General features: G+C 42.0%; 1 long non-coding RNA gene across 1 annotated transcript; it reads left to right on the top strand.

Annotated features, from left to right (window-relative positions):
- The first annotated feature begins 1,569 nt into the window (after positions 1-1,569).
- LOC139763215 (uncharacterized) lies at positions 1,570-26,123 on the top strand. The gene is made up of 4 exons (XR_011716077.1): positions 1,570-10,017; positions 10,611-10,811; positions 12,153-12,382; positions 25,773-26,123. It is a non-coding gene; the product is annotated as an uncharacterized lncRNA (long non-coding RNA).
- Positions 26,124-26,710: the final 587 nt, after the last annotated feature.

Below are 26,710 nucleotides of genomic sequence, written 5' to 3'. Positions count from 1 at the left end.
CGAGTGGCGATTTATGTTGGTAGCCCTGGTCATTGAGAAAAGATCTTTTTGCAGATATTTAGGGCATTTTACTGTGAAAATATGCTTATCACAGTTCTTTCAAAGGTTTAAAACCATAGAAAATATTCTACAATCATATATTCTGATTTGTTGAAAGCAAATGAATTTTAGATGAATTTGACTTTCGATCCTGTGATGGCGGGATTTTGATTACGCGTCAAAATTGCTGTGTTTGGATCAATCGACTCTTGACTTGTGTCCGAGAAAACAATCCATTTAAAAGAGGTCTTTAAAAGTCAAATTACTATCAGGAAAATATGCAATACTCCTAATTATGATATTTTTATACAGATCGTTGTGTCCTTATCTTCAAAGTCACCTCAATTAGTAAGAAAAGTATAAGTCGAAGTCACGGTAGATTAATGAGACGTTGCTTTGATCAGATTCCAAAAATGCGCATTTCAGTTTCCCTCATTGCGAGTGACATCACCAAGTTGCGAGGACGTCTGTCACTGTGCTGTCGGAAATATGTTATTTCGGGAAAGATTATTCAGCGCAGCGTGACAAGAGGTGAGACAGAGTTCTTGAAAGTGTCTTAGCTTAATAGATTTAACTAGATGAAGAAATGATAAATGGGAAAATAGACAGGGATAACTCGGTGAGAAAGCCGGCGAAATTGCTGCTGGTCGCCATTATCCTTCAGAATTCACAAGCTCCTTAGAGCTGGCTGTTAGTAGAGTCACAAAATGCATATCATTATTTGAAGGAGGGGGGTGAAATCTGCGTATGGCATTTGCCTTACTTTAATTTCAGAAATATTAAATGTAGATTGGGGGTAGGGGGGGACACCGTAGTGTTTTTTGGAAAGATGAAAATTGGAACATGAGTTGATTTGCAAAGCACAATTCACATGGGGTCTCTAACCAGATGGTCATCTATTATCGCCCAGAATGTTGGTTTTTGAATATTTTGAAGAATGACGTGTAGTAAAATTGGTTTAATTTCATAAGATTTTTGATCATTTACTGTTTTTTTTTTTTTTTTTTTACAAGCATTTAATTGTTGGTCTTCTTTGTATGTACTTATTGGAGTGACTTGTTGCAGGCACGGCAGACCCCAGTCTTGGGCCACTGCAGACCCAGAGACTCGGCGTGATGCCCCGGTTTCCTCTTCTTCAGTACAAGGTGAGTTTGGTCCTTATAATTTGGTCCTTATTATTTTCGTACACAAACCTAGTCCCTATTTGTATAATTTCAGCCTTATTTTCTCTCGGTTGGTGTTGTTAAGAAGTTCATGGGAGAGAGAGTTATGATGGTTTAGATTAAATATTTTTTTCTTTATTAGGTTTCAGGATTAATTTGATTTTTATTGATTACAGGTAAGTTTATGGACGCGTCGTCGAGGGACAGACAGAAGGACTACATTGGTCAAGGTACGTTCACATTGATTTGTTCAGGGTGATAACTCCAACAGCTTTTTTTTCACAATACCTGGCGAGCTTTTTGAGTACATTCTTCAAAGTTGTCTGTGTTGCACTGGAGCATGTTGAGATCTTTTTATTTTAGAAAAGATTGGCCCAGAATGCATTACGGTTATTTGATTAAGTATTCTTTTAAATAGCAAGTTTTGTTAAGAACAAAAGGAGTGCTCCATATGCTCGAGGTAGTACAGATTATTAAGGTCTACCTGTACCTCTGGGGACCATGGTACTGTTGAAAATGGCTGCAACTGTAAGGGCTGAAAAAGTTTTTCTGCGTAGGTATGCTTTAAAAATATTGGGTATTCTCATCCAAGTTTTTCATCAGTTATGATGAGGACGTAAAACGTCCAGGAAAATGGCATGTTAAAAGCATTAGGGTTATTCATAATGAAATAGTTTTACTAGGCAATTGCTCTCTGAAAAGTATTAGGGGTATTCTTAAGTTGTCCACTTTAGGCAGTACAGATTATTAAGGTCTACGTGTAGTTCTGTGGACCATGGTACTGTTGAAAATGGCTGCAATTGTAAGGGCTGAAAAAGTTTTTCTACTTAGGTATGCTTTAAAAATATTGGGTATTCTCATCCAAGTCTTTCATCAGTTATGATGAGGACGTAAAAAGTCCAGGAAAATGGCATGTTAAAAGCATGAAGGTGATTCATACTGAAATAGTTTTTCTAGGCAATTGCTCTCTGAAAAGTATTAGGGGTATTCTTTCCTAAATTGTCCACTTTAGGCATTACAGATTATTAAGGTCTACGTGTAGTTCTGTGGACCATGGTACTGTTGAAAATGGCTGCAACTGTAAGGGCTGAAAAAGTTTTTTTTTTATTAAAGTATGCTTTAAAGATATTGGGTATTCTCATCCAAGTTTTTCATCAGTTATGATAAGGACGTAAAACGTCCAGGAAAATGGCATGTTAAAAGCATGAGGGTTATTCATACTGAAATAGTTTTTCTAGGCAATTGCTCTCAGAAAAGTAATAGGGGTTCTTACCTAAGTTGTCCACTTTAGGCAGTACAGATTATTAAGGTCTATGTGTAGTGCTGTGGACCATGGTACTGTTGAAAATGGCTGGAACTGTGAGGGCTGAAAAAGTTTTTCTACTTAGGTATGCTTTGAAAATTTTGGGTATTCTCATCCAAAGTTTTTCATCAGTTATGATAAGAATGTAAAAAGTCCAGGAAAATGGCATGTTAAAAGCATGATGATTATTCATACTGAAATAGTTTTTCTAGGCAAATTGCTCTCTGAAAAGTATTAGGGGTATTCTTACCTAAGTTGTCCAGTTTAGGCAGTACAGATTATTAAGGTCTATGTGTAGTGCTGTGGACCATGGTACTGTTGAAAATGGCTGCAAGTGTAAAAGTTTTTCTACTTAGGTATGCTTTAAGAATATTGGGTATTCTCATCCAAGTTTTTCATCAGTTATGAAAAGGACGTAAAAAGTCCAGGAAAATGGTATTTTAAAAGCATGAGGGTTATTCATACTGAAATAGTTTTTCTAGACAATTGCTCTCCGAAAAGTGTTAGGGGTATTCTTACCTAAGTTGTCCACTTTAGGCAGTACAGATTATTAAGGTCTATGTGTATTGCTGTGGACCATGGTACTGTTGAAAATGGCTGGAACTGTAAGGGCTGAAAATGTTTTAATACTAAGGTATGGTTTAAAAAGATTGGGAGGGGTATTCTTACCTAAGTTGCCCACTTTAGGCAGTACAGATTATTAAGGTCTATGTGTATTGCTGTGGACCATGGTACTGTTGAAAATGGCTGCAACTGTAAGGGCTGAAAATGTTTTAATACTAAGGTATGCTTTAAAAATATTGGGTATTCTCATCCAAGTTTTTCATCAGTTATGATAAGGACGTAAAAAGTCCAGGAAAATGGCATGTTAAAAGCATGAAGGTTATTCATACTGAAATAGCTTTTCTAGGCAAATTGCTCTCTGAAAAGTGTTAGGGGTATTCTTACCTAAGTTGTCCTCTAATTTTCACTGTAAGGAGTGATAAAGTTTTTCTTCTAAGTCATGCTATGAATACATCAAGTGTACTGTTATTAAGATTTTTACTTATAGTTTTGGGAATCTTGGTGTTGCTGAAAATGGCTGTGACCGTAAGGACTGAAAAAGTTTTTCTCAAGTTTGTACAATAAGTATATGGAAAACTTAAGATATCCTTCATTTATTACCAAAGGGTTAGAAAAGGTTTTTCTTGTAAATTGTACCATGAAATGTATTGAGAATTCTTACTTTTTTTTTTTTTTTTTTTGCAAGTTTAACATACCATAAGGACTGGAAATGTGTGTCTTTTAGAAATCATGCCACAGAATGTTTTAGGTGTATTTTTTCATAGTTTTACATCTGCAGTTACATGCATCATGGTGCTGCTGAAAAGTGGGTGTAACCGTAAGGACTGACAAAGGTTGTTCTATTAAACTGTATTTTGAAAAGTTTTGGTCTTTGTTACTAAAGTTCCTTACCAGTTGTTACCTTAAAGACTGGAAAAATTTTTCTCGTAAATCATGCAATGAAAAGTATCAAGTATATTCTTATGTTTTGCACCAATAGCTCTACAGATATTGGTGCTATTGAAATCAGCTTTGACTGTAGGGACTGAAGATGAAGATGGTTTACCTAGAAAATTATAATACATGAATATTGGCTATTCTTGCCACTGTGGAGAAGTTTGTCATTTTCCTGCTACTGATTGTGGTGCAGTTTTGAAGCTGCAGGAGCTCTGAGAAAAGGGTCCTAGGGTTGTGTCATAATAATGCATATCTGCTGGGTTCCAAAGCCCTTCTGGTACATGTGGCATTAATGCCCATGTTGTGTGTGGACTTCAGTACCAGTTTGGTGTGTGATGACTTTAGTACTAAAACGTGTTGTGCATGTGGTCTCCAAGGCTGATATGTGTTTTGTGTGTTGCTCCAAAGTCTCTTTGGTGTATATATGGGGCATTGAGGCCCATATGATATATGTGGAGGAGCTCTAGAGCCTGTTTATGGGATTCATGGTTCTTCTAGTGTGTAATGTGAGGTTTATGGCCAATTCAGTGTGTCTGTAGGGCTCCAAGGTCCACCTTGGTTGTGTTTTGGTATCTGAGGTCTTTTCACAGTGTATAGGGCTTGGATGATTGTCTGGTGTGTGTATAGGGCTCAAGCCTGACTGTGTATAATGTTCCAAAGCCTGACTAATGTGTGTATTCGACCCTGAGGCCCAATCGTGTGTATTTGGCCCTGAGGCCCAATCATGTGTTTTGGGCCCTGAGGCCCAATCCTGTGTTATTTTTGGGCTCTGATGCTTGATCATTGTTTGTATAGTGTTCAGAGGTCCATGTGGAATATGAGAGGGCATTGAGATCTATTTGGTGTATCTTTGAAGCTCTAAGGTTCATCTGGGGTGTCTATAGGGCTCTTGAGACCCTGCATGTAGAAAGGCTCTAAAGCCATCCAGGATCTATATAGAGCTTTGAGGCCTAAATGATTGATGTACATTTAGGGCTTTTAAGGCCCATCTGATGCACACTAGGCTCCAAAGTCTCCCTGGTGTACATGGAATTCTGAGTCCTTTATGATGTGTGTTTTATGGCTCAGGTGCTTGTCCTGTATGTTATAGGACTTTTAGGTCATTTGTGATTGCTTAGAAATTTGGCTCTTTGGCCTGTGCAGTGTATATAGGTTTCTGTGGTATGACTGATGTATATGGGACAACAAAGTCTGTGCAATTTATTTTGAGTCCTGACGCCTATCTAGGGAGCATGGAAATCTGAGGCCTGTTAGGAGAACATGGAGCTCCAAGGCCCGTCTGTTGTGCATGGAATATTGAGGAACATCAAATGTCTGTGGGGCTCCAAGGCCATCCCTGAGTATGTTGAAGATCTTAATGCCCATCTGTTGGATAGGGGTCTCTAAGGCCTGTATGGTGAATTTGAGTCACAGAAACCATTCCAATGTATGTGAGGATCTGAGGATTGACCATTAAATAAGTGCCTTGTCAAGCATTTCTTTGTTGCACAGGGCCTCAGGGAATGCTTTTGTTCATGAGAGCTCCATAGTGACTGATTCCTCATCCTTGAGTAAGTGAAGGTTCTGTAGTGGGTGCTCACTCTGGCATTTGTGAAATCTGTATTGAATGCTCCTGTTTTGTAAGGGCTTTAAAATGAGCACCTCTAGAATAGGAGAGCTGAATATCGAGCATCTCAATGGAACATAAGGTCTCCTAAGCACACAAGCATATCGCCCTGTTTTGAATAAAAAAGTTGATTAATACATCCCAGAATCAATGGGTAAAAGTCTCCTTTATCTCGGATTTTGTAGCATTGAAGAATGCCTTCTCCATTCAGTCACTGTATATAGGTTTATCCACCAACATTTATAACAATTAAGTGTGACAAGTGAACATACTCCACGGCTGTCAGTGATTTTCCCTCAGAGCTGACGTGAGGGCATCTTCTCTCTCCCTACCACACAGCTGTATATTCTACCATCAGTTGAGCTGCTCTGTAACTATTCGGATTTTGATACCAGGCTGGAATGCTGCAACATTTGTAGGTATGTGAATTTCTGTTATTCTTGCTGATATGATTGTTTGCAAATTGTACCTTTTAGATAGTCAGTTATGTGATATACTAATATAAGCTTGACATACGAAATATGCTGCTAAAATGTGTATATATATGTGTTAGTTTATCTTGAGTATCCCAGTTTTCTTATATATGCAGTCTGCTTGAACTGAGTATTTTTTTCCTCTATAGGCAGTTCAAGGCTGTTAATAGCGTCCTCCGAAATTCATGAATATCTTATGTTATTTTAGTGGCAGATGTGGGCCTGTGGTGATTACTGGGCTGTATAGATTAAAGTAAGTTATCTGTAAACTACATGTATATGAGAATATTTGTGCCATATTTGGAAAATGTCAAAAGTTAATGATGACAAAGCAGTAGAAAATGTGATATTGATTAATTTTTTCTGAGATAACACTTTTCAGGAACAGGTGCAAAGTTTAATTACTTGCACAAAGGGTTGATAAAATTTTGATTTGTGTAAGTAAAGCCCACCTACATACCCCCCCCCTCCTTTGTTGTAAATTAACCATAAGCCTCCTTGTTGCAAATTACCTGTGATATCCCAGGTTGTATGGATGTCAACATTAAAATGGCCAAAGTAAATGGCCATCAGAGGCCTCTGCAGTATCTCAAGTTAAAATGCTAAAGTCCCTCCTGTTGGATGGGTGTCTAGGCTCATCTCCCTTTTATTAGCATGTCGTGTTGATGTCAAACCCTAGAAGGTATTTTAGTCCTGAGAGTCTTAACCCCAAAACATCTTTCAGGTTTTGTCAGTGTCAAAGCCTCCCCAAAGATATCTTCCAAGTTATATTGAATAGAAGCCACCCCTCAACCCTTTAAAGAAATTTAAGAGTCAAAACCCTTCATTGAATATCCCGTGCTTTGTATGTGTCAGTGTCCAGTATTCCAGGTTCTGTTACATCAAAACCCACTGTAAACACTAGGTTGTTTGGGCATCAATGCTCTGCATATTCCATTCTGCAGACTTCAAAAAACCCCATACTCCAAGTCTTGAGGTGCTATATTTGCCAAACTGGCAATATCCCTGTGATTACTAACATGATTAGATGCTACAACCATGAGAGCAATATCCATACACAGAGTAGTATGGTACAATGAAAGAAGTCAATGCCAGCAGACAAAATTATGATTAAGAAAGGGGGTTATGCAAGGTTTCAAATAATCACATTCCCAAGAAGTGCAAACAAAATATGTAAAACTTGTGATCATCTGATCAAGAGAGTAGAGAATTTTCTTACAAAATAGATGCAGAGTATGTAATATCTGGGATGGAAATATGAATAGATGTGATAGAACAAATTACTCGTGTAATCAGTATCCAACCTAGAACTAAACATATGAATGGGGGTAACAACCCATAGAAAATTATATACAGTAATGTTTAGAATTTCATAAGTGAGGAGTTGAATTGGACAAATGAATATACTATACAAGGGATTGCAATATGATACTGGACTGTTAATATGAATGAAATGTGGCTTGTTGACATGTAAAAGTTAATCCAAGAACAAAATGGGACTTTCTATTCCGACAATAAAAAGTAAGCAGAGGATCGGCAATGCACATGAAGACTAGCCATAAGAAAGGTGAAGTAGTTGCATTGGATGTCATACATAGATATGGCAAGTACTTTGAGACTATAGGTTACCTAAAATCCAGTTGCAGGAATGGAAGTGTATTAACATTTGAGGGTATTTGTAAAAGACCTAAAAGGGACTCAACCCATTAAAAATTTTTGTTCACAAATTATATGGAACTTTGTGGATACTGAAATGAGTAAAACTGGCACACTTGATCATAACTTTACAGAAGTTACTTCATCCTCTCTGTAGAAAAAATAACGGAAGAAAGGATGCAATAAGTTTGTTACATAAATCGTAAACAAAGGCAAAATTAATTAGGAAAAGAATCTTACAGAAGTGAATTGTATTCATATTTGTCAAGAAGAGAGTGTAAAAGCTTACTGCAATATTGTATAAGACAATGAAAATAGCGAAAGTCTCAATACCAGGATAAAGAAATTGTATAGATCTGGAAGGAAAGAAAGATTGGGTGAAAATAGAATGGGGAAAAAAATAGCTCCAGTAAGCAAAGGAGGACAGAAGAACTTGAAAAAGGAAATCAGGAATGTAAACATTTACAATTCACTTGGAAGGCATAGGAAGAGACAATAATTAGAAGTTACTGTTTTATATAAACAAAAGGGCTATTCATTACTGGAGCAAATTATGAGAAATGTATTCAAGACAAATATCCATAATGTTATTTGATCAGTTTAATGATACTGTCAACACTGTTTTAAGTGATGGAGAATGATTTAACCAACAAATGAAAAACTCAGCACCAGAATGAGATTGACCAGCGATCTCATAAAAGAGGCAATAGATTCTCCATAACTAGAGAACTCCTCTGCTGCTTCTTAACCTTTAGTGCATCACCCATAAAAGTCCACTGGCAGAGGGCCAATCTAGCACAGTGTTTATAGATGCTCCTACCCAGTGATTTTACTGACTACTACTATTACCTTCCTTTCTACCCAATGTGTATACCTAATAGTCCTACCTAAATGTTCCAACTTACTACTTCTGTCTACTGCCCCTGCCATTTTGTCAAAAGATGGGGCTAGCACATAACTCTTGCCGCAGGAAAATCTAGAATCACGAAGAATGAGCTGTGTGAGTCTAGTGTTGTTAAGTGCTGGATGTGACGGAGAGATATATTATATGTTTGTTGACAGAATGTCAACAGTCCATGTGTAGGTGAGGTAGAAAGATAAGACAGCTACCTGGGTCACCGAGGAGTGCAAACTTGACAACACCACTAAAGTAGGTGGCTCACTGTGTAGCTATCACTAACCTTCCTAATACCCAGGCAGATAGTAATGGTAATATAATTCCTTGGTCATTGGCTCCCTACCAGCTCCTACCTACCAACATTAGATTTAAATTAGATCAGTGGATTAAGGAGTCTGTCAAACAAAATTCAAGGTAGTAGCAAATGGGAATAGGAAGAGTTTTATGAGGAGTGTCTTGAGGAACAATACTTGTCCCGGTGCTCTTCATTATAACGATATGCTTCATTGACGACTCCAGAGTAAGCAAAACAGTAAGTACAGAACAGAATATGATATGATATGCAAGAAGACCTAAACATGGTAATATAAATTGGCTTCATAGAATATAAAAGAATGCATTGAAAAATTCAAACTGAGTCATAGTAAGGTATAATACTTTATGTTCACATCATGTAAAAGTTCAACAGGAAAGAAAGATTCCAAAGGAGAGCTAATTAAAGAAAATTCTATAATCTTAGAAAGTGTGGTTCCAGTCATATGTTTGAAAATAACATCTTATTGGCACGACAGACATGGAAGACTGTAAGATACTACCTCTGATGTCTTAAGGTTTGATAATGCACAGAAGGAAAGAGAATCTTAAACAAACAGGGCCCTAGACTCTTTAGCATATTGCTGTCTACCTTTACAAACAGCATGGGATGTACAGTAGACAAATTTAAGAGTGCATTGAATGAGTATCTACAAAGTGTACAAGATCAGCCAGACTTTGGGGCTATGTGGCTCAGAGGGCTGCAGTTTCCAACTGTTTGGCTGACTAACGACCCAGTGCAGCCATCTGGTCCCCAAAGACTTCCCGAGGTATCTAGTTGGGCTGGCTGGATGATGACTTTTCCTGCTTTCACGCTGGCAAGGTGGTTTTGGTTAACAAACCTGCCTGACTTCACACCATGGCTGGCTGGATGTTGATGCTGCCCACCTGAACACCTCGGCTGTCTGGCTGACATTGCTACACACGCTCACACTTAGGCTGTTTGGGTAACAATACTGCCGACCCTTATGCTGATGTTGGATTAAGATGCTGCCTTTCCTCCCATCAGGGATGATTTACACTGCCTCCAGTGTTGGAATAGTTCTGTATCTCCAAGTTTATATAAGGTGAGTAAAGACAGAAAGGCAGGATCATCTTGACCAAGCCAGTTTCACAGATTGTTTTATGCCTTTTAGTATTGACTTGTCGTTATTGAGATTTTTGAGGGAGTAGGAGGGTCACTCAGGCTAGCAAGACTTCATATGACATAAGTGCTATTTGTGGTGCAGTCTTATGTTTCAGGGCTTGGCTTGAAATTATAGCTGTACACACTAGTGTGTATGTAGCACAGATGATGATGTTTGAACTTTGGAATGTTGCATGAAAGATGTCTGAAGATGCCCTTTTTTGTTAGTGATGGGTAGATGTGAGACTGGTTCTTGTTTTACTTCTTTGTGGATCAAGATTGCATTTGAATTGGGAAATGAATTTGGTCCTTATACAGTGTCTTGTGAGAGTAACCCCAGCAAATACACACTTAATTCATATCTATTTTTCCCCATTATCACTGAAAAGCTGTTGCAGTGTTTGGAAAACTTGTTTTAAGGGTAGGGTCAATCTTGAGATGAAAGTGCACCACTGTACATAAGCAGTCATCATTTTATTTACAATACATACTACAGTACTGATCATTTAATCTAAAAACTATATTTATTTGCAGGAAAATAGATTGGCTGATCATTGTAAGGGAGCAGCACAGCATCCATAGAAGCATCCGAAATATGCTTTGCTGAGTCAAAATGTTGACAAGTTCCTGTTTAAAGACTGCAGTATCTTTCTGCATATTAAGAATTTGCTGCTCTCCTGCTTGAGTGAATCCAAGTGTTTGATGCTGACCCTTTAGAAGAGAACATTTTTGATTGTAAGGAATGAAAGCAACTCTGGTAGTAAGATAAGATTAAAGTAATTGAATGGCAGAAGAGAACAAGGGTTCCAGGGGCTAAGTTGAATGTTCTAAGGGTAAAGAGCATTGAAGAAAGAAATTTAACTAATCGTAGGAGGAGGGCTATAAAGAGCAGTTTGACAAGGTTTTAGGGAAAAATCTGAAGTGGAGGGAGGAACTCAGTTTCTTGTGAAGGTGAACATGATGGGTTGTAACATGGGTTTGAGTAATTGTATTTTAGAAGTATAACCTTTAAATTTAGAATTTCTAAATTCTTGGAACCCTTATTCCTTTCTTAAGTAGGGATAAAATAGTTTTTTTCTCTGTACCTTGAGTAGCCAGCTGATATATGACTGTTAGACCAAAGAAAGTGTAACCAAATCTCTCTCGTCTCTCCTTGCTTTTCATTCTGGTTGCATCCATACTTATTTAGAAAACCACTTTTACTGGAACAATTTATCCCCCTCATTTCTTACCCTTATTTACTTACATTTCCTAGTCAATCCTCCACAGGACATCTCTGCTATCCTTATCATACACTTCCTTCATATCCTCAAATACCATACATAAGTTGTCTTCTTTTTTTTTTTAAGAATTTCTTAAATGTTCAAAGCAGATACATGGGCTGTATGTCCTTATCTCTTATGAAACTCCAGTGCAGCTGCACAGTCTGTTGCTCTGTGCACAACCCCACCTTCTCAGTTACCACTTGTAATATCTTATGTGATGTAATGGGAGAAAGGGAAGCCACATAAACTATAGCTCAGGTGGTTTATTTCTTAATATTCTCATACCATCGGCTTTATACATTATGATCATACAGGCTTAGGCATATCATAACTGGTAAGAACAACATAATTAATAATGAATATATACAAATAGATAAAGGCAGTACATAAACATGCATTTATAGAACACTTTCCTGTACAATTTATCATGTTTACTCAATAGACTTGCAATTTTGTAATTCAAATATTGATTTTTGTCTCCTTGCAATCCTTGCAGTGTGCAGTTGTACAATTCATACACTTTGCTAGTCCTTGGCACTGCATATTGGGCCATATACATAACAAACAGCCTGACAAATCAAAGTATAATGATAAGTAGATGTGAATTTATCATTGAACATTTTAGATAGATATGTGAACAGGAGTACGTAATAGGTATGATTATCTAGTTAGATTTTTGAGGATGTAAAGAGCACTTGTGAAAATCAGTTGAATTCCACAGATATGTGGATTGTATGACTTCCTGTGGGCTTCATCGTCATGATGTTAAACAGGGAGGATCACTTATATCTAGACTTGATCTTTCTGACAGGTCCTGGGAAGCAAGCAGGTCTCAGAAAGGAGACTCTCTGAAATGGACTGCTTTAGAGATGGTGATATTTTTAGAAGACTGTACTTGTAATGTGGACTGGAACCACTTTGAAGAAGACTGATTTTTGGACCTTTCTTTGAGTGATTGACTGAGAAATTGAAGGCTACAGGAAAGGCTTATTCAAGGACAAATGCTCTCAGAATGACCACTCGTCGAAAGACCATTTAGAGGTAATCATACTTAAGATATTTGCGTAAGTAATTGTCACTTTTGGATTGACTGTTGTTCTTGAAATGAGTGATCCAGCCATGATAGATCTAGAGAAAACTTGAAAACGAAGTGGAACTTGGGATGATTTGATCACTTGTGATTGCACTTCTGATGGTAACAGGACGGACGGTAACTTGTTTTTGAAAAAATTAGCTGCTTGTAACCAGGAGGATCCATTTATTAGAATAAGACTACCGTATCTGTAGACTGCAATTGCACTACCTCACTCATCTCAAGTAATTTACCATCCATAGAATTGATACCATTAACCATGGAGACATCTTGCATATTTGACATCCTCCTGCATATAATTCAAACCACACATTCATATTGTTATTTACTCTTACAGTAGCACTACTTGAGTACTATTCCCATCTATAAAAGCTATATACTGCATTTAGAAGTCTTCCATGTACTTTTTAGAGTGTCAGAAGTTCCCAGAGTGCTTTCTTAGTAACTTTCTCATATTCCATTTTGGAATTTATAGATAATTTGTAACATTCCTTTTCTTTGGGACCCTTTTCATTGCTTGGAATAAATCCAGCTATTTTGCTACCAGTAAGGGGTACCCTTATACTTTGAATGCGATTAGTCACTCCCCACCCTTAAAGCACTGCTGACTGGTGAGAATCATTTTTAGTTATATAATAATTTTTACCTGTTTATACACCCACTCTTCACAGTCTTAGTGACTACAACATCCTCTTAAGTGTGTAATTTCTTCTACCCCATATTAACACAACACACTCCTGATCTCAAATCTTTTAGCACCATTATCAAGTCCTAAACATTATCCTCAGTTAGTTCTTTGAGTTATTTATGCTTATTATAAGGTTCATCATTTTTAACAGGCAGCCACCCAGACATGTATAGTACATCCTCACTTCCGTTATTGTAACCTTCATTTATTATCACAAGCACTCATCCTGATTTGTCAAATACATCATCATTTTTATCTGCTTATTATAAGCTTCATCCATTTACACAAGCAGTCAGCCAGAGCTCCCTAGTACATCCTTATTTTTCTCAGCTGATTTTAAGCTTCATCCTTTTTTCATGAGTGACTCTTGTTCTTCTTAACCTGTTCCTTTTTCACAAGCAGTCACCAAGAGTTATGAATTTCTTTCATTCTTTTTTCTCTGCTTATTATAAGCTTCATCCTTTTTTTACAGGCAGTCTCCTGGCTCCTATAGTACATCCTCATGTTTCTCTCTTTCATAAGGAGGCACACACACACACACACACATACACACACATCCTTATTTTTCTGTACTTATTGTAAGCTTCCTCTTTTTTCTGTCATTCAGCCAGACTTATTATCTAATACATCCTTACTATTTCTTATCTTTTTTTTTGTCAGTAAACAACCAGACTTTCATGTATATCATTTTTCTCACACCTTCCCTTCCTGATTATCTAGGTATTTCTTCTAATATTTTTTATACATACTGTGTTGAGGCCCTCATTTTTTCCTTTACCAGATTTGATTGTAGTTAAGGAAATTTATTTAGATGTTTTTCCCTTTACTGAATGTGGCCTTTCTTCGTTTGTTCCTGGTGCTTCCTCGCTAACGTGGGAAACGGTGTTATGAAGTATGAAAAGTTTAATATGTTTATATGATCAGTTTGATATTGCTGCTCTTTTGAGAGTTTGCCAGAAACTATAAAGAAGTTTGTGTATGTCATTGGTATTTGTCAGCCTCGTATATTTGTACAGTATATAATGAAATTTTATTTGTATTCCTTTGTTTCCCCCCCAACCTCAAAACTAAAAATCGTAAACCATAACAAGCTTATTGTCATTAGAATCATGTGATTATATAAATATATTTGAGGTCTTTGAATGCGTTATCATGCTACAAACCCCCTTGTTATGTAAATAGACTTCATTGGGTTATTCTAGGTCTAAACATAACACTTCACCTTCCTTAAATTAAGTCAGGTGTGAAATCGTTTATTCAGGGTCCAAGTTGTATATACGTATAGCAACCCCGCAGCCTTGGCCAACATAGTAAATGATAGATAAAGTGTTTGTTTATCTAGCTGGTGGTTTGATGAGAAGCCAACCACATTTCACGTAGGACCTTCTGGTTTCCTGGTGTGTTAAGCTGATTTTTTGTCTTCCCATTTCGGTTTATGTATTTGGCGGGCGAGGATTAGTTTACATACCTGTACAGATCGAACTATCAGGCTGTTAGTCGTTCAATAAGCTATTACTTAAGTTAGCTTTGTCACATGCTACCAGACATCTAGACTTGTTCGCCTGGGTTTACCTGGACATTCAAGATCCTAGATATTATCAGTGATTGAAGAGGTTTGCTTAAATTTACAAGGAGAATCGTAAATTCTCTTTCCTTGTCGTTTACCCTTTGAATATCGGATCGAAAATTCCGTAGAGTCAGTTTTCATTTCTTGGATGAGAAGGGTTGCTATCTCGTATATACGTTATACCGTTGGGTAATATAGGACATTATTTTTCTTGCTGTACAGTGATGTCGCATTCGTTATCCATAGACCTAGCGTGGGAACATGTTACGTTACATTAGTGATGCATAGGCGTAGTGTGGGAACATTGTACAGTACGCTAGCTAGTGATGCATAGACGTATCTGGGAAACGATACATCTGTTATAGCAGACAGCGCTAGAACGTACGTTACATTAATGATAGATAAACATAGTTTGGAAACAAGATACGTTGCATTAGTGATACATAAACCTAGCATGGGAACATACGTTACGCTAGTGATATATGAACCTAGATGGTGAACATGATACGTTCGTTAGTGATATATGAACGTAATTTGGGGAAAAGTTACATTAGTAATATATAAACCTTGCTTGGGAATGTAATACGTTACATCATTGACATACAAACCTAGCTTGGGAACAGAATACGTTACATTAGTAATGAATAAACTTGGCTTCGGAACGTATCACGTTACATTTGTGATAGCCCAGACCTAGCTTAGTAGGAACATAATACGTTACATTAGTGATAGATAAAAGAAAAACGGGGAAAACTACATCAATGATGTACTAGCCTAGTGTGGAAACATTATACGTCATGTTAATAGTACATAAACCTAACGTGGGAACATTATTCGTAACATAAACTTGGCTCGGGTACGTGTTGTGTTGTATTATTGATACATAAATATGTCACATGACATACACAAACTTGACTTCGAAACATGGCACAATGACACACAACCCTAAAGAGGGAACTTAAAGAGTTAATGCGAAACAGTGATGCATGCACAAAGCGTGTTACTTGTTAGGATGATACAGAACTTGTGTGAAAAAGTTTGATTTTTTTGATGAATATGTCCCGGCCAAAGAAATGTATTATTATTTTTTAATGTAAATACATTTGCTGGTCTATATTGTTTTTCTTTTTTTTTTTTATCTAAGTTACAGCTATGACTTGCTCTTGATTTTTTTTTTCTCGTATTAATTGATTGACGTAGTTCGTCAAAGGATCAGGTTATTTATTGTTAGTTATGCCATTTGCCTCTGGTATTAATACTCCATGTATATCTGTGAATGATAGGATGGACCAGCAGGTCAATACTGCAAGGACACTGACATTCTGTCTTTGGCAGATATTAATGCTCGTCCTTGCTCACCTGCTGCATACACAGCGATAGTTATGTCTCAAGGAAGAAGACAGTGGACCCAATCTTGGCAGGAAAGACGCGCTCACTCGTGAAGGCCCATCTTAATCCGCCGTCATACTATTTGGTAGTGTAATGCTTCTTGCATATCTCCACCGAAATGTTTGTTATTTGATATCTGGCACGGTTAGGCGGATCTTATCCCGCCTCGTGTTTGTCATGACACTGGCTTGTCATCCAGAGGGCTGGTTACAACTCGTATGTAGTTTATTGTGTACAGTAAACTCGCAGTAGGGTTGTTATTGGCGCAGATGCTAGCATGAATGTTTGCCAACTTCCATGTGAGTGTCATTTTCATTGTTTGTCACCCAGCACACGTGCGTCAACACGAACGCTTGTTAGCATTTCGTGCAAGTGCCAGCATGAATGTTTGTTTGTCTGCCACCATACGAATGTCTTTATTCATAGCTGTCACCCCTCATAAGAGTGTCTGCATTCTTGGCTGTCAGCCCGTACACAGGTGTCAGCACCCATATGTCAGCAGCGCCGTACATGAATGTCATCATCAGGATGTGTCAGGCTCTTCAAACGGGTCTGAGCACCTACCCATCCAGGCGTCACCTCCCTATCTGATTGTAAAACCTGGCAGAGGCGACGTGTCCAGAGACGGGCCACCAACACAAGGTGATTTACTTGGTCTGCTCCCACCGGCTGATGATATGCCTCCAAACACACGTACGCAGACGGTTGGTGGGTCGACGGTATTCGTCACATGCGGCCCGTGTGTTATTCTTGCGGCTGTGTTAACTGAATTAGTAGATCCGACTCCATGAGAAATAATGGATTATAATGAACAGACGACAGTTCTCCGTAGTTAGCGGTGGTTTTGACCTGGTTGTTGGGTGGAGGAGAACCGGGGATGGCAGAAGGTGTACACTTGTATCGGGAGAGAGAAGGATGCATGTGCGGGCGGGAGGAGTAGGTAGTGCCGTTGCCGGCCTAACATCTACTTCAAGAGGTCATACATAAATACGCTGGTTATATGGTTGTCAGGATGGAGGCGGCGGGTATAAGGCTCATCAATGAGGAAACCTGTTTATTATAATTCTCGCAGGTGGGCATGGCCGGACCACCTGCGGCACGTCTAGGGCTGCTGCTGCCGCTGCTGCTGCTCCTTCCCCTGCTGAGGACCACCTCGCCTTACCCCCGCTCTCATACCCCAAGTTTCACTCCTGCTCCTCACGCACATCCACTTCGCGTCACTTGTAACACGTGGCTCGCATGCCCACCACGGCACCCTGTTGTAACACGTGACTCCTACCCACCACGTCACCCTGTTGTAACACGTGACTCCTGCCCTCCACGTCACCGTGTTGTTACACGTGACTCCTTGGCCACGATGCCCGGTAGACGACAACACCATCATTGGCCAGGACTCGAACTCTTGCCCCAATATCTTCCCAGCTTTGAAAATCCTTTTCATGCTAAGAACGCCGGATAGCCATTAGGTTTTAGTGCTTTCCAAATTCCACAGAATCAGTCGTTACAATATATATATATATATATATATATATATATATATATATATATATATATATATATATATATATATATATAACAGTACATTATACAGAAAGTACATTATACAGAAGAATCGATGATATAGTAAATTAAAGCATCTCTTCGTATACACCATACGAAACGATAGTGATAGCGTGTACTGAACCACTAATACATTGTAATACAGTTAGTTGGAGAACCATAGAAATCCTATATACAGAAGTAACTCCTAATGCACGGGAGCATCTTAGTTATAGAGTATACAGAACAGTAATACACTATACGCAAATGCTCGTGAGGTCTTAGTAAGCCCCGGTATTTTTATCTTATTTTACACGTCTTAGATACGTAGTCTACGGGTCAGAACTTCGTCATGTTGTTCCTGATTGAGATCGCGTGAGCTCTGTGTGTGTGTGTGAGCAGTGATAGATGAATGTATCGTATATGTAGTTGATGCGTCGCTTGTGGTCGTGACCTGGTCTTGCCGCAGACCTTGGCGTGTTCTAAGGTTGGCACACTCGTCTTTTGAGGCGTGAAGGCTTCGGGAAGGACGGGGAGAAGTGCTTCGTTTCCTGTAGATAAATGCCCTGGGAATAATAGCGTTTAAGCGATAATGGAAGATTTTGTTTTTCCTGTCACCGTCCCTTTTGATGATAAAGGCTTCGTGTTTGCGAAATGATTCCTCTTTTTATTCAGGACTCGAGAAGGTATGAGACCTATACCTCTGACTCGTTCACATCGCCTACACATCAGTACCTTGGTGTCGAGAATGATAAACTAATACATCTTCGAGAGGCACACCCGCCAGTCCTCATAAACTACGAGCACACACACGCACACAGGACTGTGGTCCGGCCAGCTTGAGTCCGGCACACGAACTCATAGTCTAGTCTTCCCGAGCGGCGGAGGCGCTGAACGCGTGAGTTTCGATCCGAAGATTTTCACTTTTGACATTGGGAAGTGTGTTGAATAGGCCGGAGGCACAGCGAGGGAGCCAGGTTACTCTGCATAAAAAACTAGATCGACGCCCGAGGCCTCGACCCTCCCACCCCCCCAGAGACCAAGGTGGGCTGCGTCGGTAAGTAGTATGTTAATAGGCATTGTTGCCAGTAACTCAACATCCAGTATAAGATTGAGACAGGCTCATCTAAGACACCGTCTTTACTGGTTCTTAGCTCGAGTCTTTCATGATATTAATGGAAGATGAGGATACGAGTCTGAATATTAACTTGGGAGATGTATTTCCGTGTTCCTGTGACCTTTTTTTTTTGTGTACGAAGAAGACACACGAACGCTAAGCCCTCGCAGAAAAAGACAGTCTTATATCCGGGAAACGAATACGGAATATGCAGAGATCTGCCGAAGAAGAAACCAAAGCGGCCATAACTAACTCCACTTAGTCCTAGACGCATCCACGGTGTCTGGCTGAAGAAATGTACAGTTTTGAATACTAGTTATTCAGGGGCTTCCTAGTGTACTGAGCTAGATCCCTCTAGCGGACTCGAGCGATGATAATATCGTTACTACAACGAAGAGGTGAATACAGGGACTGTCATGCCATATACACGAAGACCATTTCTTCCGTAAAGCGCAAGGGATACGGAGTTGCACTGCAGGGGACACGTACTTTAAGAATTGAGTACATAATTTTGAGAGATTCGCTTGGACGCACAAGTTCATTTATCATGCAAAGTCGGGAATGAATGTTTAGAAACTTGCAGAATAACAGTATGGCCTTGAAAACCCAATTCAGCTGTGTGGACCCCTGAACACCATGCCTCGTGATCGTAGATGAGCGAGGTCAGCCAAGAACTATCGCAGAACACTTACTGTGCCAGTTATATATATATATATATATATATATATATATATATATATATATATATATATATATATATATATACAGTGGCGCCGAGAGAACTGGATTATTGCTTTCTACCAAGTCCTTAACGGAGCAGGTGGCTTGGTGGAATGGGTAGCTGCTGGTTATCATGGGATGGAAAGTTAACTAAGGCTCTTACGTCCGCCAGGAAGGACGGTGATATTGTTTAAAGTCGTGTCGTCTTTTTCAGGGGGAGGGTGAAGGAAATTAGTGTTTGTGGGCGTTACCGTTATAGTAATGACGAGGTTCTTGGTCATGCATCTCGAGCATGATCCAGTCGGGGAGACATGACCCCCATGACCCTGTCCTTCAGGTGACCTCTGTTATGGCACATATACACACACACACGTATACAACACACATACCAGTCGGTGTACAAGGCAGCGAACACACACAGTAGCCAATATCCGCTCACAGATCTAGGCAGACGTGCCTGGCGGGCGTGATTTACCAGGTATAGCCAAGGCAGATAGCCGGGGTTAGAGCCAAGTTACTAGACCATCACACTAATAACGAGGAGACGCCCGCCTCCCTGAGATATGCCGGGCATGTTGTATAACCCTGTTGTACACACTAATTTATGCCCAGGTGCACGTTACCCATATCCATATAGAAGAAGAGAATCACGTTCAACTGGCAGGCTGGTTGATTTAGGGCCAGCCCGATGTTCATAGTTTTGAAATAGAGAAGGAACAGCCATCTAATTTAGGGAGGTAACAGGCAGGTGTGTGTGTCTGAATGCCTGGCTTCGGGGATGGTAGGGGTGAAAACCCTCGGATCTAGTTCACTGGTCTTGTTATATTTCGTAATGGTGACTCCCGCGGCACCAGACCGGTGTATGGCAGACACCGCCTCGAGATCCCCCCGGTTCGACCCCTCACCCGGGTGCCTCTGTGGTCTGAAAGAGCATTTTTTTGCTGTTGCTGTTCTTCTGTGAAGGATGTTTGGCTGCAGGTCGGCACGGCGATGGATGGCATGCCCCTGACTGCGATCTAACCGTCTTATAACCGCACCATGACCGCACGCCAGCTGATCATCTGCCTTGGACCAGCAGCTCAACTTAAACTGAAACTACCTCAGACCTGTTACTTCATCCCTGACTCTTAGCGTAACGCAGACATCTGTACCCGGCCTTACCTCTCCAACCTTTCATGTAGTTCCTGCTGTACCCATTAATGCCCCCGATGCCCTCTTTCGCTTGTAGTACCTGCCCTTACCCTTGGCTCTGACCCCAGCCCTTAGTCTGGTACTGTAATCCTGCCTGTATCCTCCCACCACACGATGTTGCCACTCCGGCCTACTCCCTGGCTTGGATTTTATCGGCTTTGACCCAGAGCTCCGTCCTCTCCTGACTGAAAGCCTTATCGCTGTCTTTGCTCGAACTCAGGGCCCTATCCTTATCTTATAGCTAATACAGGACCTTATCTCTTTGCCTGCCTAACCCAATCCTTGCCCCTGGCTGCCTCATCCAGGGCCCTACCTTAGTCTCTGCCTAACTCGTGGCCGTATCCCGTATTATGTAATTCAGGGTCCGATCTTAATCTCTACTTCCCCTAGGGCCTTTTCCCTACCTAACCCAGAGCCCAAACCTAACCCCTGGCCCTCCTCTGGCCCATAGCCCTAATCTTATCCTGAACGTATCATCTATTAGATCCCTGGGTAGGTCTTACGTGTGACTCTCTACCCCCGACCCTTCCACTGCATCACACCTTCGATATACCCCGTGACCAGGGCTCTTGGCCTTGTTTAAAGCAGTACCTCCAACGTGCTCAGGTGACACAGCTACAGGGTGTGCGTCTTGGTGTGTTGCATTGACCTTGACACGACCCTTGACCCTACTTAGACCCTGAGCATAACCTTACTCCTGTCCGACCTTCTGACCTAATCTCTGTGACCCCCTTTCTCTCTCTCTCTCTCTCTCTCTCTCTCTCTCTCTCTCTCTCTCTCTCTCTCTCTCTCTCTCTCTCTCCTCTCCCTATTCTGACCGTATCTCAGGCCTTTAATCTCACCCTGCGAAGGAAGGTCTACCCACGATCGTGTGGCTCAGACCCCTAATACTACCCGTTACTTAACCCATCATTATGTATGGCTCAGACTCTTAATACTACCAGTTCTGTAACCCCTAATTGTGTATGGCTCAGACCCCCAATACTACCAGTTCTGTAACTCCTAATTATGTATGGCGCAGACCCTTAATACTACCAGTTCTGTAACCCCTCATTATAGTTATGTAACCCCTGATTATGTATGGCTCAGACCCTTAATACTACCAGTTATGTAACCCCTAATTATGTATGGCTCAGACCCCCAATACTACCAGTTATGTAACCCCTAATTATGTATGGCTCAGACCCTTGATACTACCAGTTATGTAACCCCCCATTATGTATGGCTCAGACCCCCAATACTACCAGTTATGTAACCCCTAATTATGTATGGCTCAGACCCTTAATACTACCAGTTATGTAACCCCTGATTATGTATGGCTCAGACCCCCAATACTACCAGTTATGTAACCAATCATTATGTATGGCTCAGACCCTTAATACTACCAGTTATGTAACCCCTAATTATGTATGGCTCAGACCCTTGATACTACCAGTTATGCAACCCCCCATTATGTATGGCTCAGACCCTTAATACTACCAGTTACGTAACCCCTCATTATGTATGGCTCAGTATCCCTAGTACTACCCGTTATTTAACCCGTAATTCTGTTTGGCTCAGACCTCTAATACTGACTGATGCTAAACCCTTGACTTTGGCCCAGTCTCGTGAGACCCCCTGTTATTCAACCCCTGACTCACTCAGCCTCACGTCAAGACGCTAAACCTTAGTTTTTTTTTGTTTTTTTTTCCCTCCTGAATTTCTTCCATTGCCAAACTCGGCCTTCAGCATTGCCTCCGAGAGCCCTGACCCTTCGTATGACCTCCTCCTCCGCCCAACCTTGCTCGTAGATCGTCTCTCGATCCCACCCTTGACCCAGCCCTTGACCTGACCCTGATCACACAGCCTGATCCAGCCGCTGACCCACTCCACACGCATCCTCACCCGACACCGACTCCAGCCTTGCACCTGGCATCCCTGCATTATCACCCTTCACTCCTCACCCCCCCACACACCCTCACCCTCACCTTTCTGTAGCTGTGGAGGGACGGGGGAAACCACCCCCCCCCCTCTCTCTCTCTCTCTCTCTCTCTCTCTCTCTCTCTCTCTCTCTCTCTCCCTCAATAACCCAGACGCAAGACGCAGTCAAGCCACATCCGCTATAGGGTCCACCAGCCTGAGAGCACAGCGGGGCGACTTGAGCCTTATTAACTGCTGGCCGGAACGAAGTTGTAGCGAGCCAGTCGTCCCGGGGTGATTCTCGTGCAGGTAATTAGTGTGAGCCCACGTGACCCGTTCCATTATGGTTCGTCCGGGTTAATGACTGTGGCTCTCGCTCCTTGTCTTAACAATAGGCCGGTGAGGGGTGCTCGTAAAGACTACAATATAGCCCATTAAAGGACGAATAACGGCTTAAATGCCGTACGCGCAGGGGGCGCCACAGGTGGGAATAACAGGCGAAAATGGCCCGCCTCCCAGGAGTCGCCCCCATACCGCACGGGCGGCAATGTATATTATCAGGGGGGATATACATATGAACAAACGGTTCAATTACCGGATTTATCAGGGGGTTACAGCTCGAGATGACATGCCAGATCCCCTGGGTGTAGGGAGGGAGCACTGGATGCTATCACTCCATCACCAGCCCCTAAATGACAGGGTCAGGGGTATATGGCCAAACCTCTTTGTGTATTATATGTCGGCCGGACTGGTGCATGTGGCGGGAGGTGGTGGGTATGGTGCTGTACCGGGGTGGTGGTGGTGTGGGACTGTGCTAGTTGATGGTTTGGGACTGCACTGGGTCATGGAAGGTAGTGCGGGACTGTGGATGATGGAAGGTGGTGTGGGACTGTGCTGGGTGATGAGAGGTGGTGTGGGACTGCACTAAGTGATGAGAGGTGGCGTGGGACTGTACTTTGTGATGGGAGCTGGTGTAGGACTGTACTTTGTGATGGGAGCTGGTGTGGGACTGTACTGGGTGATGGGAGCTGGTGTGAGACTGTACTGGGTGATGGAAGCTGGTGTGAGACTGTACTGGGTGATGGAAGCTGGTGTGAGACTGTACTGGGTGATGGAAGCTGGTGTGAGACTGTACTGGTTGACGGATGGCATGGGGTCGTGGTACATAGTTTGCAAGGGGTGGGGGCGTGGGATGTTGCTGGCGTGAGGGCATGAGACATGACTGGTGTGTAGGCTTGGGTCTTGGTGGGCATGGGAGCGTGGACATGACTGGCATGTGGCCATAGGACATGGCTGGCTTGGATGCATGGGACATGGAGCCTGGGATATAACTGGTTTGGAACATGACTGCCGTAGGAGCGTTAGATGCGGCTAGTGTGGGAGCTTGGGACATGATTCACGAGAGCTTGGGACATGGCTGGCGTAATAGGCGTTATGCATGGGATAGGACGGTCGTGGGAGTGTGTAGGTTAGTATATGTTGGGAGTGGGCTGAGTCTTGGGAGGCGTGGGACTTGGCTGGCACGGTGGATCGAGACTGGAGCGGATGGCTCGGGACCTGGGACTGAGGTGGGAGATATAAGGTCATGGGAGTGTCCTGTGTCATGCCCGTCGCTGGCGTGTGTACTGGCCTGTAGTGGTGTGGTGGGTCGAGCACGGAGTGGGGGTGCACTGCATGATGCTTGGCGTGTATCTTTTGTGGGACTGTGTTTGTCGTGGAGCCAGGTTGAGAAATGTTATGTGGGAGCCTTGGATGTGTCCTGGTGTGGGGCTGGCCGAGAGGATGGCGTGGTACTGGTCGGGAGGATGGCTTGTTACTGGCCGTGAGTATGGCTTGGTGCTGGCCGGGAGGATGGCTTTTTACTGGCTGGGAGGATGGCTTGGTACTGGCCAGGAGGATGGCTTGGTACTGGCTGGGAGGATAGCTCGGTACTGGCTGGGAGGATGGCTCGGTACTGGCCAGGAGGATGGCGTGGTACTGGCTGGAAGGATGGCGTGATACTGAGTGGGAGGGTGGCGTGGTACTAACCGGGAGTGTGGCGTGGTACTAACCGAGAGGGTGGCGCGGTACTGACCGGGAGGGTGGCGTGGTACTGGCTGGGAGGGTGGCGTGGTGCTGACCGGGAAGATGGCGTGGTATTGGGCGGGAGGGTAGCGTGTGGACTCATTCAGTGTGTGGGTTTTCCACTGTGGGTTTAGGTGGGTTGTGTGAGAGATGGGCAGTGGGTGTCAGGTTGATGGAGGTGGGTGGCGGTGGGGCGGGAAGGCACAGGATGGTAGCCATCCTTCCCAGGGGAAATGCCTTCCTGAAGGTCGTTCCAGACTATAAGTGGTTCACTGCCTCTCTTGCACGTAGCCCTCCCTTCGAACACACGCACGGACGCACTCACGCCGAGGCGTACACACACACACACACACACTGCCGAACAAAGACACATACATATACATACATACACAGACAAGCTTAAGGGATGGAGGTGTCTGGGTATACATTCGCAAGAAGCAATCAAACACACACACACACACACACACACACAGTCATCCATGCTAACTAAACCTCGTCTCACTTGCCCTTTAGTTCACCCTAGCAACTGCACGTCAGGAAATACAAGTTACCCAGGGTTATGATATAAGAACAAAAACCAAATGTCAAAAACTAACTCTTTTTTTTTTTTAAGATGTACCCCACGGGTCGTGTCTTCTCCACGCTGGCTCCCGAATTACAGATGCGTCCTCTTTTGTTTTACAAAACCCGACCTTCAGTGTGGTTGCCAACCATTATTCCTCCTGTTCTTCGTCACGTACTTTTACTACCATTGCTGCCTTCCCAGCGTCACGTAATCTTGCTCGCGACCTCTTTATACACCGTAGGTTTGCATTGACGTGTAGACTGGTATCAGTCACCTCAGTTACGGGTAAAAGTTATGCAAAGTCTCGCAATTAGACTTTTTCCATTAGCTAGAAGTAAGTAGAACAGTCTTACACGGCCGATGTGAGTGTTTCAGTCCAGACTTTCCCCTCTTCTTCCTCCTCCTCTTCCTCTTACCTATTTTTCTTTCCTTACTAAACGGTCGTAGACGTTTCAGACTCGTCTGATTTGAGGTCTAGCGTCAGGTTTACTGTATGTCCCCTCCAGTAGCAGCATCCTAATAATGGAGAATGTGGCGTCGCAAGGTTCTGTTCTCACCCGTACCGCATAACTTTATACGTTTCATGTCTTTCTTCACAGACACAAACCATCAGACAGCATCTTCATCCGACGCTCGGATCAAGTGGCCAACCTATCGCTGCAGACCTGCGTGAATGTCAGGATCATTGTAAACTACAGGTAAGACTCAACCCCTTTATCATTACGTCTTGCTCTTGACGAGATAGGGGGAAGAAGTCGCCCCCATCAATGGTTACTGCGATAGAACGACTTAGAAAGGAAGGTGTATTCGTTGGGGGAATAGAGGGAAGCGAGGAAAGGAAGTCTTAGACCACAAATTTAAGCCGCACCTTGTCCTATGTTGTTGAGTCAGTTGCCACGACGAAAGATTTCGAGAGAGGAGGAGCACAGTTCAAGTACATGTGAGAGGAAGTGGATCAGTACCGGGTGTTGCACCAGCAAAGCTATGTCGTTTGAAAGAGAAAAATTGAATGTTAAGTGTTGATGTTTTGCTGCCGTAGCCATAATACCAAGAACACACACACACACACACACACACTGCTAATAGAATGCAAAAGCTAAGAAGGGTATTTGACAGCAGAGAAATTTCAAGATATGGGGGCCCTACGAACATAGAACTTTCTGCCGATACTGAACATTTTAGTAATTACAGTGAGTAATAGTAGAGAGAGGGAGGGGTTAAAGAGTGTTGCATGCTCACTAATTGGGGAAGAAAACCACACCGACTGACACTAATAGACGGATGTACAGAGGAAGATACGACTGGTTGAAGGGATATGGCCACGAACCTAAGTAGATGGTAACCGGACAGTCCATTGGAAAAGCTCGAAAGTCCTGGACTGCGTTACATTACGAGACTAAGTAGTAGAACGTAAGGCGTAAAGTATGCACTGATTATCGTGTAGAGTGTACAGCAATCATGGAGTAACCTGTACAGATTCTGGTACCAATCGGAGAGGCAAAAAGTACGTCTGGTGAAGGCTGTGATCCTTCTCATG

This window comes from Panulirus ornatus, chromosome 46, assembly GCF_036320965.1.
Source record: "Panulirus ornatus isolate Po-2019 chromosome 46, ASM3632096v1, whole genome shotgun sequence".
In the NCBI taxonomy this organism is placed as follows: domain Eukaryota; kingdom Metazoa; phylum Arthropoda; class Malacostraca; order Decapoda; family Palinuridae; genus Panulirus; species Panulirus ornatus.
Note: the sequence above shows the minus strand (reverse complement) of the source record. Positions and strands in the feature narration are given on the sequence as shown.